Genomic DNA, 12,864 nt, shown 5'->3' on the forward strand with positions numbered 1-12,864 from the left:
TCCTGTCTTATGTCTCCCTATTTTGTTTGGAGTATTATTAAGTGCAGTATGTCAAAATGTATATATTGAATAAAAAAAATAATTATTATATTTCTCCTTACTCTACCTTTACAAACATTTCTTTATAAAACTGTCATCTTCCTTTACATGTTGTTTAATTAAAAACGCCTGAAGGATCTCAGTCAGCACATCAGCTCTGCTTTCCGTACCTGTTTCTAATGTCATTAAAGATTAACCTGAGTCACAACATGTTCTCAGTGGTCTAGTCTGCTCAACCCACACTGAATGCCATTTCTCCATTGTACTGATAGAGATTATCTGAAATTCTTTAATTAATTTTAATATAAAAATCTTGCCCTGTGGATGCCACACCATCTACTGCATCTTAATATGCATGAACATAACCATTGTTTTGAATTTCTCATAAATAATCTCATGTCTAAAGTGGGTTGTGGTATTAACGATTGGTGAATTACTGACTAAGGTACTGTTGAAATATTCATTTATATTAGGTACTTTTTTTTCTAATTATTTCTCTCTCAGCATTTTTTCATTGCTTTTTAATGATTTTGATTATTTCCTGACATAGTAATTTTTGGCTTCTTTATTCTATGGGCATTTCTCCTGTTGCAACTGCAGTTGGGATCTTATAACAGCTGTTAATAACCTTCAGTTTTGTTGAACTGAGATACTATACATCAATAATCAAGTGTTAATAGTATTAGTTCATTATAATTCATATATTCAGAGCCAACCTCTCAGCTCCCCCGGTCTTTGCCCACCAAGCAACTTATTAAAATCCTGTACTTGTTTGCGTTTACCAATAATTTTCTCAATGTGTATTTTTCTAGTCAAACTACAAACATAAAAAATTAAAACATTCACATTTTTCTATCTCTTGACCATGTAATTTCAGTTTTAGATCTTTGTTAATCTTCTCTTTTGAGAATAATTTTGAGAAAATAGTTTTATCAAATGAAAACAATTAACTTCCTTGTAATCCTTGTAATGTACTGGCCAACCAATAAGGACAAAGTCTACAGCTTTAAAGGGTTTTTCAATAAGGCTTGTTTTAAAATGTGGTGTGGTGTTGGCGCAGTGGATAAGACACATGCCTTTGGTGTGAGACACCTGGGTTCAAATCCACTGTTGCTCCAGAGGTGTGCAACCTCTGACATATATAGCAATTGTAAGTTGCTTTGGATAAAAGCGTCAGCTAAATGAGTTATGTAATGTTAAAATTTATGAAAAAAATGAAGTTCAAGTGACTGCAAATAACCTTACAGAACCAGGGTAATATTCAACATACCACTTTGTCAATTTTCTTCAACAAGGCTAATCAAAAGAACAAAATTAAATATATTTGGTTGGAAATTCTTGAAATTCAATGTATAATTGCTGAAAAATAACAGCTACCTGAGCAATTTGCTCAGCATGTAGCCCAGGACTTTATTATAATAACTGTATTTGAATATTACCTTTAATAGTCCAAATGTTCTTTTTCTTTGACCTTTACCCTCTGTTTAATAACACATCCTCCTTTAATTAATGAAACACACCCTTTTCTCCTTTATGTTTATATACCATTCTGCCGAACCTTGTGTTCTTTTCAAAACAATGGCAGTAAAGATCTATTATATTCTATAGTCCTCCATGACCATTGTATGAATCAGGTTCTGTCATAGCCTGTTATTATAAAGTTTTATAATGGTTTCAATCAAATTCCTGAATGCAGATGATACCTTTTTAAAAAATGAATTAGAAAAGCTGATATTTTAGGTGTTATGTCATTAAAGACACATAACAGTAATTCCATTTTTATAAAGAAAAATACTGTACTATTTATAGAGTATAGAGTAGTTTTCTGTTTTCTCAAATTACATAAAAGTGTATGTAAAAATAAAAAAATAATGGCGATAATAATTTGTGAAATCACCAACAGATGGTGCAGATGCAGACACACAGATGCTCACACAGACAAAACAAACAAGAAAACAATTTTTTTTTTTTTTACAGAAATACACTGATATTTTAGGCATTTCCTATATTATTGTCTGTGTTGACAGAAAAATGGACCATGAGGGGACTGTTGTGGAACACGGACAGCTGAAGTACACTTTGGGCTTACAACATTTAGTGTAGGCCTATAAACACTGTCTTTTGTGCATTGTGCACTCCACATTCTTACGTGCAGAAGACGAGACAGACAAAAGAGCAATCAGTTCTTCGTTTCGTGTGCTGACAATTATAGGGGGAAACCGATTTCGTGTCATTGGGTAGTATTTGTCATTGCAATGTGTTACTAAGACACAAATTTACTACCTCCACCAGGTCTTTGAGCTGACCCCACTAAAGAAAATGGCTACTTCCTGAGCAGTGTTCAGGGGTGTTTATATTCAGGACATGTGTTCTTCGGTGAGCTGGGCATCATCACACACATTTGTGAGATATTTTTAGTGTCATGATGATCACCAGGGTTTTGCCGGTAACCAAAATGTTCTTAGTAGATTTGTTTTGTTTGGTTCCAACATAAAGCTAAACTTACCATGATGTATACCACTGTGAGACCAGAGACAGTTGTTATACTGTTATGCACTGCAGACAATACAAATATTTTAAGTATAATATGAAAACCTTCATGACGCAGATGTAAACTTATGAGACCATCTCATTAAAGCTTTTAAAGCTTAGAAAGAGTCTCTCATAGAAGCCTCAGATGGACAAAATGAATTTTTCTCAGAATACTGTAGCCTTTCAATAATGCAGTGTAACTGCATGGCCATTGGTTCATGCAGTGAATTAAAATTTTATCCAATGGCCCCAAGAGCCTGCCACAATATATTTGGCAACATAGGATCCTCAGGATACTTTGAATGAAGCGACGACTGAGTCATGCAGCTACACAGCACGGCAAAGTACTCAATACTTGTTCCGTTCCATCAGGGAACCGAGGATACAATAGTAACCAAGTACTTCCCTATGGATACTTCACTCATTATGGTTGTGCTATGATGCTTTAGGGAGCCAGTACAATCCCACTGTGCTATGCAACGACTAATACTTGAACTTGTCCTAAGGCCCCAAGGGGGAACCAGTGGGACTAAGTATTTGGTCAAATGTATTGAGTAAATAAATTTAAGTATTGAGTATTGAGTAAATCAAGTATTGAGTAAATCAATTATTGAGTAAATTCAACTCTTGGTCTTGCAGGAGGAAGTGATGATTGAGTTACTATCTGTGCTCTGAATGGATAAGAGAACAATTAAGTATGTAACCATGCCTTGGTTTCAGGATGACTTTAGAGTCTTTGTGCCCGAATTTGAGGCATGTGTCTCATAGATAGCGCCTGCAGATCTCCCATATGCTTAACCAATGCTAGAACTAGTAGCAGAGCAGTCTTAAGGTCAATGGACTGTAGCGGCTCAAATGGAGGGCTTTTCAGAGCCCTCAACACTGTGGGCAGATCCTATGTTGGGACAGTAATGGGGTGAGGCTGGTTGAGCCTATGAGAGATATGTCTCAGCAGATTGGGTCTGCGCCATGGTCTGCTCCATGGGCTGCACACCAGGCGGAGACCTTAGGTCTGACAGAAAGGTGTGAAAGCCCAACAACATACTGCAAGCATATCCAGGCAGTTGATGTGAAGCTGACCCTCCTCTTTCAACCAATCTCCTAAAGCTGGTTTGCCATCGCACAGTGCTCCTCAACCCTAAACCCGCGTCTGTTGAGACCACCTTTCTTCTGCAGACTATTCTTAGGGGCACACCCCATTCCATCCACTGAGAGTCTTTCCAAGGGGCCAGACCTACTGTGCAGGCAAGGTCCACCTTGACACTAAGGCGTCTGAGATGCCAGGCATGGGACAGATCTCGTGGTTTAAGCCAGCACTGAAGGGGATAAATATCCGAACTGGGGGAACCGTTTCTATGGCTCCCATCACCAGCAAATCATCACCTTGGGGTGCAGGACATGGGCGTATTCGCTCTAAACTGAGCAGGGAACCATGCTACTGAATCACGGGGTCTTCGAGCGAATTCCAGTGAATAACCTATTTTATTATCCCCAATTCCCAGCCTGGCACTCCGGGGATGGCCTGCCAGGGCTCAGCCCTCATGACAAATGGTTGGATTAATTTGAGTGGCTGGTTGCCATATGGGGACCCCACACTCAAAAGAGGAAATTTTGTTGTCTTTTGAAAATGCTTTAAAAAAGCTTTACTATACTTAAGGATCTCATAGCGAGAGCAATCAGCCCCCGTGCACGCTGCCTCAGCATGGGCGTGGCCCAGACGCATCAAATTTGAAGCTGTCAGTGATAATCATTAATAACAGCATTCTCTTTTAATCCGCCTAAAAAATCAAACTGCTCATTATAAGGCGAGTACTGAGGATCTTTATGAGTGAACACTCAGGAAGATCAAAAGTGCTGTGTGCTTTCTTTCAGATCATCTCGTAGCAGACGAGGGGAAGGGAGAGGCCGCAGTCAACAAAGAAGGTGGCCAAAGCAGAGCGAGACATGAACTCTCGTAGTGAGAGCGGTCTGTTTCAGTGAGTGCAGCCTCAGGGTGGGTGTAGCCCAGGCCCATAATGTTGATCGCTCATCTTCACAAGTTCACCATTTCTTTCTCCTAGTAACTGGGAGGAGATAAACACAAGAGCCGGGGAGGCAGGGCTCATTGACGCACAAACAAGTGCGAAGCTGCCAGAATTCTGCATCGATCTGCCTCGCAGGATTAAGTGGGGCTGCTTTATTGAAGGCATCTGGGATTGCTGCTGCTGCTGCGATGCTGAAGGCGTTGGAGGCGTGTATCAGCTGAGCAGAGGGACGCTGGTTCAGCTTGATTCATCGTGAAGGCAATTCTACAGTGTGAGGCTTCGAGTCTCATAGATCAATGTAGAATGTCATCGCTGCTGAAGGAGAAGAAATCTTAGGATCCAATGTTGAAGTGCCCCTTATATAGCCAGATGCCCCGCCCATTCTTGCCAGCTTTGGTGGGCTCCACTGCTGAGCCACTGGCTTCAGTAATTCGGGGGAAAAAATGTTCTCCAAAGCGTATGAGGAGAGTATGAGTGATAGGGAAACCCATTTACTATGTTAAGTATTCAGTAGTTCTCTGCAGGACAGTAATAGGAGTTGCCAGATCAGTGGGCAAGGCCATATCGGATGGGCATTTTCAACCATGTTACCTGATTTGTGATTACTGGGAACAATGGGAAAGTGAAGGAAAAATGTTGTTAATAATTTAAAATATTTCAGTTAGCTCAATAATACCTTTAACTCACAATTATCTTTTTTAATTTAAATATTTTTAGTAATGGAAACTTAACCAGCAATAACAACTTTATTCAGTAAATGCTTGCTAATTGATAAATGTTTCGATTAACATAGAAATTGATGAATAAGAAATACAATATAGAACCTTAAAAATGTATCTGTTCTTAAACCAAGCTCCACCTCACAATTAATTTATTTTTATTTTTTGCTGCTTTACTCAAAGGCCCATCCTTAAACCAAGCCTCAAATCAGGCTAAGCAGTTAAAAAAACACCCCACTAATTTGGTAACTCATAGATATACTTACATTATCTTTTAACTAAAACAAATCGATGTTAGCGCAGTATCCTTTTCTCCACTCGTGTGTGTACTGAAATGTCAATCTCAACCAAGATGATGGTTTGGATGAAAGTTCAGCATAGTATCAATATCACTATGTTATTGTCACAGGTCAGGGGGGCCAAGCTGGACTGCGCCCTCCCCTAAACCAGGACCACCTCGAGGAGCGTATCAGAGGGAAGAGTCGGAGACAGAGAATAAATTTAACAAGTTTTATTTTGAAGTAAAAACAAATTGGGAATCCTAAACTAAAATCTTCTTTGTTACCCTCAGGGCTTGAAGGTAAACAATGCAGCGACCGGGGACTCTCCCGCCCTCTTCCTCTGTGCGGGCCCCGCAATAGATGGACAGATGGGTGGTCAAGTAGGTATTTCACAGGTGGGAATACAATCGGCAAGCCCGCAGTCTGGTAAGTCTCCTCTGGTAATTAAATACTTCCAAACTCCCTTCCCTTCTTCACAGATGCAGAATCTGGGACGGATGGATATCGGTCAGGTCCGTACACGGCAGATACACAGCCTTGAGGTGGGGATGTGTTTGGCAAGTGAGGGGTCCGGTAAGTCTCCTCCGGTAAGTATGTAATTCCAGCCTTCCTTCCTTCTTCCACAGGTACGGAATTTGAGGCGAATGATATCAGTCAAGTACGTATACGGCAGGTGCACGGTCTTCAGTAAGGTGGCTTCTCCTGACACCGTCAGAGTGGATATTCCAGACAAAGCGTGCCCCTCTCACGTTCGTGACAAAGGACAGTCACCTCTCTCAGCACAGGTGGGCCACAAGGATGCAACAAACTCTAAGTCAACAGGCTGTGCAGGGTTTCTACTGAAACAGACAGAATGGATGCTTCAGACAAAGTATACAGTTCACATGCGTTGGAAGGAACGAACACTTCTCACAATACGGATGAATAGCAGGGATACAGCAGACTCGAAGTCAACAGGCTGAATGGGGCTTCCTCATACAGATGAGTAGCAGGGATACAGCAGGCTCGAAGTCAACAGGCTGAATGGGGCTTCCTCATACAGATGAGTAGCAGGGATACAGCAGGCTCGAAGTCAACAGGCTGAATGGGGCTTCTTCTGAGACAGACAGAATGGATGTTTCAGGCAAGTATACAGTTCACATGCATTGGAAGGAACGAATACTTCTCACAATACAGGCGAATAGCAGGGATACAGCAGACTCGAAGTCAACAGGCTGAATGTGGGCTTCTTCATACAGTTGAATGGCAGGGATACAGCAGACTCGAAGTCAACAGGCTGAATGGGGCTTCTTCTGAGACGGACAGACTGGATGTTTCAGGCAAGTATACAATTCACATGTATTGGAAGGAGCGAACACCTCTCACCATACAGTTGAATGGCAGGAATACAGCAGACTCGAAGTCAACAGGTTGCACAGAGCTTTTCTGAGGCAGATAGTAAATATTTCAACAGGGCATCTCTTCTCCTATTAGCACAACAGAGGGGTTAATTCACATCCCAGATGATAAATCCTCAACATCCAGACAGTTGGAACAAATCAGTGTCGCAGGACTCTTACTATTGACAGTCAGCCCTCATGACACATAGAGAGTGCATGGCAAACAGGAATGTAGCTTACACACACACACGACAATTCCACTTCAAACATATATTGTGGGGGGAAACATCAATTTTAGCCACTGCAAACTCACTTCACGACGTGCAATTTAAAGCCAGCACTCACATTCGGGTTTCTGTCCGAAGGGAAGGGGGAGGGCGCAATCCTCACTGCCACGGAGGATGTTCTGAGATGTTTTTCTTCACAGTCACAGGCAGAGTTCACATCACCATTTATAGAGGAGGGAGAGGTAAGAGATCGGTAATGAATCAATACAATCCACTCAGTGATATTTATGATCGTGATCCAAGCACTCCAAACCACATCCAATTCAGTGTCAAACGTGTGCAATTACAAGACTCAGTTCTCAGTTACTTAGCTCCTCTCCAATGCAAACAGGGTATTTCACTCTCCTTCTGTTGTCCTCGAATCCCTCAGCAAAGCAACACTTTCCACTTCATTCACCCGTCCTCCAGCCACTATTACCACCCAATAAAACGACTTTTCACAAGGGAGAAAAACCACACGCACCACCTCTCTCTCTTGCTTTTTTATCCTCTCCACTGTTGATGAGGCCTCACGCAAACTCTGAGTAAATCCCCCACACCTGTTGCCAATCCATCATTTGGGGTTGTCACAGCAACAAACACACACACAGGCCTGGGAACAGAGTTACACTCAAAGCGTTTCCCCGGGAACACTGCTTCAGCGGGAATAAGTTCCACATGCCATTTGTCACACTGTGACATACCCCCCCGCCAAACCGTTCTAGTCCCGAGAACGGTCTCCAGACACCCAGTCTCCAAACCTAGCTGGAGGCTGACCTCGATTCTCACGCTGGGACCGTCGAGGTGGGGAAATGGGTGCTTCAGGTCGTAGCCCTAGGCCCAGGCCTCCTGGAATCACCGCCCATCCTACCAGCGGGGGCATCCCGGACGTTTCAACCGGTGGATTCTCTACAACACGTTTTGGGTAGTTTGGGCAAGGGCGGATCAAATTTCGATGTAACACCCGTTCGGGGCCCGCCTTTCCTTCTGGCCGCAATACATATACGGGTTGGTCTGGGTGTGGCTGTCGCAAAACGACAAACGGCTGAGCCTCCCCCCGGTCACTCAATTTTCCCTTCCCTTGTCGGCGATTATCCCGCACCAGCACCCTCTCCCCTGGTAGTAACGGTGCCTCTCGAGCCGTCCGGTCATACAACCTCTTGTTCTTCAACGCTGCTCGGTTAATCCGGCCCGAGACTCGTTCGTATGCCGACTGGAGGCGTTGATGATGTCCCGTCACCCAATCTGTCAAACTACCTCCCTCTTCCCCTGCAGTGGTCCCCAGAAGCATATCCATCGGAAGTCTCACATGTCTGCCGAACATCAGGTAGGTGGGGGCGTAACCAGTGGTACTGTGTACACTGTTGTTATAGGCCTGTACCATCGCCGGGAGTCTGTCGACCCAATGGCCTTGCTGTTCCTCCTCTAAGGTTCCTAATAAACTCAGCAAGGTCTGATTAAACCTCTCACACCCCCCGTTCCCTTGGGGGTGATAGGGAGTCGTATGGGTCTTCTTGCATCCGTACAGTTGGCACAGCTCATGGATCACCCTGGACTCAAAGTTGGTTCCTTGGTCTGAGTGGAAAATTTCAGGGCATCCAAATGGTTGGATCACATACCTCCAAAGGGCGTTGGCAGTCGTAATGGCGGTTTGGTCCACAGTTGGGATGGCCCAAGCATACTTAGTAAACAGATCGGTTACCACAAGGATGTTCTGGATCCGATCCACTGGCCGTCCCAAAGTCAGATAATCCATGGCCACCATATGTAGCGGTGCCTTGGCCTGCATCGGAACCAGCGGTGCCCGTACGTCCTTCTTGGTCTTAAACAACGTGCAGCGTGGGCACCTCTGAAGGTAAGTCCTCGTGGCACCCTCCATTCCGGGCCAGTAGAAGTGTCGCCTCACCAGTGCCAATGTCCTCTCCTGCCCCTGATGTCCCATCTTGGTGTGATATGCCTCCAATAAAGCCTGACAACGCCCTTCAGGGACCACGATTTGACAGACCTCATCGCCCCGACCTGGGTCCTGGAGGGCCCTACAGAGCACACCTTCCTTCAAATAGAGTCTCCCCCTCTGTCCCAGCAGGCCCCGCACAATCCGAGTCTGAGTCCGGCGTTCCACACCCTCAGGCCAGGCCTTCTGTTCTAGCCACGTTCGAACCAACGCTACATCTCCGTCTTCGCCCTGCCACTGCCTCCATCGCTGTGGGTCCCACCCCCAACAAGGGGGGGGTTCCTCCGATACTTGCCCTGGTGCCTCTACAACTCCCACCATCAGTCCCTCATCGGACCCCGCTTCTGGTGCTGGTACCTGACCTGCCGATCCTTCGCCGGGTAACCTTGATAGTACATCGGCATTAGTGTGTTCTCTTCCTGGCCGGTACTGGAGCTGATAATCAAAATTGGCCAGTTGGGCCACCCAGCGTTGTTCCACCGCCCCCAGTTTAGCAGTCTGCAAATGAACCAACGGGTTATTGTCCGTGACGACCCGTACCTTGGCTCCCCACAAGTAATCCTTGAACTTTTCACACAACGCCCACTTCACTGCCAGTAACTCAAGCTTAAAAGAACTGTAATTGGCGTCGTTCTTCTCCGTTGGATGTAAACTTCGGCTTGCATAGGCGATTACCTTTTCCTCTCCCTGTTGCTTCTGGGCCAAGACAGCCCCCAAGCCCAGGTGGCTAGCATCGGTATACAGGATGAAGGGTTGTGTGAAGTCAGCGTAGGCTAGGATCGGGGCCTGTAGTAGTTCCTGCTTGAGTTTCTGGAAGGCAGCTTCACAGGCCGGATCCCATTGGATCGAAGGGGACCCTCGGCCACGAACTCGTCCCATACCTCCCAGCAACTGGTTGATCGGCCTAGCGATTTTAGAGAAATCCTTAATGAATCGCCTATAGTAACCCACGAAGCCCAGGAATGAACGAACCTGGCGCACCGTCTTGGGCGCAGCCCACTCCTGCACTGCCACCACCTTCTCGGGATCAACTGAAATCCCCGCTGCACTCACCACATGCCCCAAGAATTTAACCTCTTTGCGGAAGAGCTGGCACTTGTCTGGCTGGAGCTTCAACCCATATCGCTCTAGGGAACGGAAGACTTGCTCTAGGTGCTCGAGATGGGACTTGAAATCTGGGGAGTAGACAATGACGTCGTCTAGATAGACGAGGGTGGAATCCATCAGTTGGTTGCCTAAACAACGCTGCATCAGCCGTTGGAACGTGGCTGGGGCGTTGCAAAGGCCAAACGGCATCCGGTCCCATTCATATAGGCCAAAGGGGGTAGTGAATGCAGTCTTCTCCCGGTCATGCTCATCCATCTGCACCTGCCAGTAACCGCTGGCCAAGTCAAGGGTGGAATACCAGGTGGCTTGTGTGAGGCTCGTGAGAGAGTCTTCAACTCGAGGCAACGGGAAAGCATCCCTTTTGGTGACTTGATTCAGCCTTCGGTAATCCACACAAAACCTCCAGGAACCAGTTTTCTTTCGAACCAGTACTATCGGGGCAGCCCAAGGGCTACTGCTCTCTCGAATAATCCCCTTGTCAAGCATCCCTCGCAAAAGGGTGCGGACCTCTGAATACAAGGTCGGGGGCACGGGTCGATAGCGCTCTCGGCTGGGTGCAGCATCCCCAGTTGGGATTTGATGTCGCACCACATCCGTGCGGCCGTAATCCTCATCGTGAGTGGAAAACAAGTGCTGCCATTCCATCAAGAACTCTTGGAGTTGTCCCAATTGCTCTTCTCCTAGTCCTTCACCCCGTAAAGACTCCCCCATCAGGTGGGTAGGCAACCCTCCTCCTATCTCTCCCGCCCCCGAACCTGCTCGTGTCAGGGCCACCTCTACCACTGTCGGGCCTACCCGATTGAAGTTGACTTCACCCTGTTCACGAACCTGCTGGGGCCTCACTGAGGTCACCCGGGCCAAACGCTGGTGACGATACAAGTGAACAGGGAAAGGATTCATGTTCCTGACTCGCACTGAGACCCGGCCCCCCTGAACAGTCGCCAATCCTCGAGCAACTTCCACCTTGGGACCATCTTCATGGGGTTCCACCATGACCCAATCTTCCGGACTATAAAGTCGAGGAGGCAACCTGACCCCGACCAAAGCCTCACTCTGAGCTGGAATGGACAAGGCGTAACGGCAGGCTACTCTTCCCGTGCTTTCCCGATCCCCCTGTTGTTCGGCCAGACATACTCGACGGCAGTCGGCCCTGATGCGGTCCCACTCCTGCCCGGCTGATGTTGCAGCTGTTCGAGCCGGTCTACTTCGGAACAGCTCCTCCCAACAGTCTGAAATGACGTTCATCCCAATCAGGGCACGATGAGACCCCAGGCATGTGTCTCGTACGACCACCACTCCTTTCTGTGGCACCACTACTCCCTGAATCTTTAGATCAGTCACAAGGTATCCCACATACGGGATGTCAAGACCATTCGCCCCACGTAGCGTCAACCAGGGGGCTTCCGCAGGTGGACGACCTTCGGTGCCAAACAACTCATGGGCCAAGCTTTCGGTGAATAGGGTCACTTGGGAGCCTGTATCCAAGAGGCACTGCACTTTCTGGTCATTGACCTGAACCACCACCACTGGGCAACAGCCCACCAGGCGGCTCCTAGAAGTTGTAGGCAGAGAGGGGTCTGATAAGGGGGTCCCGACCACTTGACCCACAGTGGCCGGAAACTCTAAAAACCCCCTTGCGATGCACGTCGAGCAGGACACTGACGGAAGTAATGTCCCGGCTCTCCACAGCCGTTGCAGATGGGACGCCCACGCTCATCCCACTGAAATCGCGAGCCAGAAGGTCGGGATGGACGGCGGTCGGGAGGACGGTTCCCATCAGAGTAAGCCCGCTCCCGCGGTAAAGAGGACAACTGGAGGCGCTCTCGGCGAAGCTCCTCCATAAAAGATTTAGATAGGTCAGACATTTGTTCCCGCACATCTCTCTTCAACTCTTCCCGGAGGGCCTGCTTCCAGTCAGATGTCGTAGTAGTCGAAGGGGTGCTAACAACATTCATGGCTAGGCAGCTGGGAGGATCTACATTCTCCATGTGGTCACACTCAAGGGCCAGTGCTTCTTGTCGAAGCTCTTCAAAGGTCAGGTTCGGGGTTCGTCGAAATTGCACCCGCAGACTCTGACGCACAGGGCCTTCCCGCAGCCCCACTAAAAACTGATCTCGTAGTAAAACCTCTTCGCCCCCCAGGCCATGATCCTGTCTCCCTGTAAGTCTAGAAAACTGTTCCCGTAATTGTAGGGTAAATGCCCGAACAGATTGCCGAGGGCCTTGCCGAGAATTGAAAAATTGCGTCCTCAGAACAGCTACCGGGGTGGTGTCTCCATATTGTCCCGTGAGGAAGTCAAAAATGGCCTGGACAGTCGCTCGAGTTGCTGCCGGTGCCGCCTGAACTTCTCTCCTCGCTTCCCCTTCCAAAGAGTTTAAAACAAACTGAACCTGCTGCGGGGCACTCAGACCTTGGAGCCCTGCCAGGTACTCCACCTGTACCTTCCACATCGACAAGCTCATTTCGGATCCCGGGCCTCCATACTTCGGAGCCCACGGAGCCCCCATAAAGATTGGCACGACGGGTTGCCGTGCCCCAAGCACTTCCTCTTCTGCCATCTCGA

Source organism: Carassius auratus, chromosome 17 (assembly GCF_003368295.1).
Source record: "Carassius auratus strain Wakin chromosome 17, ASM336829v1, whole genome shotgun sequence".
NCBI classification, from domain to species: Eukaryota; Metazoa; Chordata; class Actinopteri; order Cypriniformes; family Cyprinidae; genus Carassius; species Carassius auratus.